We start from the raw sequence: 1,604 nt of genomic DNA, 5'->3' as shown, positions 1-1,604 counted from the left end.
AAAATATTTTCTATCTATTTTGACAAACACACTTTCATAAATATCAAGAAACCTAGATTTCCTTTATAATTCCTGGACTCTATGTAGTTTCATGCCATAACATAAAAAGAAGTCTTGAATATGAATGCACATCTCACCTACCCAACCAACTTCTATCCTTAGCCCAGCCAACAGCTGTCTTGTGTCCACTTTTCAGTCCTGCAGATACCTGGCCAACAACATGGTCCACTTTCAGAAATATGGACTCAGGAAAGAGATCACTCAGGCCTTAGAAGCAGGGTGAGGTTTCTTTAAAGGAGTGATTCTATGCATCCTCTTCCTGAAGAGTGTCCTAGAAAGAGAGGAACATGGACTCTGGGAGGGCAACATCTCTTTAGCTCCAGAAGCTATTTGCCCCATGGAGAAGAATAGGGCTGGCCTAATCCATTCTAAATGTGAGTTTTTCTAAAGTCTGTGGCCCCTCTTACTTAAGTTGAAGGTCAATAACATTCTAAGTTTCTCTTGAGTAATGTATGGCCTTCATCATTCACTGACACAGGTATCCCAGTCTTTTTTTCTTTTATTTCTTTTTTCTTTTATTTCTTTTTTCCTTTTTCTTTCTTCCTTCCTTCCTTCCTTCCTTCCTTCCTTCCTTCCTTCCTTCCTTCCTTCCTTCCTTCCTTCCTTCCTTCTCTCTCTCTCTCTCTTTCTTTCACAAGGCAACCCTTGGTTGACCTCACAGATTGCAGGGACCTTGTCAGCTTGCAATCCCTTATTTTTTATTTTTTATTTATTTTTTATGCCTACCGCACCTAGTCTTCCTAGGTGGTCTCCCATCCAAGTACTAACCAGGGCTGACTCTGCTTAGCTTCTGAGATCAGATGAGATCGGGCTTGTTCAGGGTGGCATGGCTGTAGACCTATTCTTTTTTCAGTCCTTCATTCTTGCTCACTTTCTCTCTTCCAATGTACGGCCTTTGCATTTGTTGATTGCTCTGCCCAGGTAAGAGTTTATTCTTTAAATTGTTTGCTTAATGCTATGCATCCTTAAGATATCAGCTCAAGCATTATTTCCAAAGGGGAGCTTTTTGCAACCTCCTTGATGAATAAGCTCCATTAGGGTAGGAAGTGGTTTTCCTTAAGTATCAAGCACAGTGCTTTAACACAATATATGGTGATGAATATTTGTGAATTGATTATGTGAATGAAGGTAGAACTCTTTAGATAGTAAAAACAATTAAACAGAATATGAAATGTTTCAATGATTAAGCAGAGTTTCATACCTTCATACCTTCTATACCTCATAAGGACAGGTCCTATAGATCACATATGTTTGTAACATTGTTTAGAATATCTTAGATGACCTTTTGACAAGCTGCAAGATAGCTAGATATAGGATCTTGCTCTCTTTAATAAAAGCTCTGCTTTCTAAAATTTTTTGTCACTTCATTCTTCTTTGGAAAATGTATTATCTGAACTTTAACTAAATCCGGAGAAACAAAATTCACTATGTTCTCACTTCTTGCTTGTCTTTTACACTGATGTGATTTGAGCTGTGCACTTCTGTTTTTCAAATGAGCTTACCTTGGTTTGCCATATATATCAGCTTTTGCTATATAATCAACT

The 1,604-nt window shown here is 38.0% G+C and overlaps 1 pseudogene; it reads right to left on the bottom strand.

Moving 5' to 3' along the window:
• Window positions 1-779: 779 nt before the first annotated feature.
• Window positions 780-898, bottom strand: LOC111746765 (annotated as a pseudogene).
• Window positions 899-1,604: the final 706 nt, after the last annotated feature.

This window comes from Pteropus vampyrus, unplaced genomic scaffold (genome assembly GCF_000151845.1).
Source record: "Pteropus vampyrus isolate Shadow unplaced genomic scaffold, Pvam_2.0 Scaffold7, whole genome shotgun sequence".
In the NCBI taxonomy this organism is placed as follows: Eukaryota; Metazoa; Chordata; class Mammalia; order Chiroptera; family Pteropodidae; genus Pteropus; species Pteropus vampyrus.
Note: the sequence above shows the minus strand (reverse complement) of the source record. Positions and strands in the feature narration are given on the sequence as shown.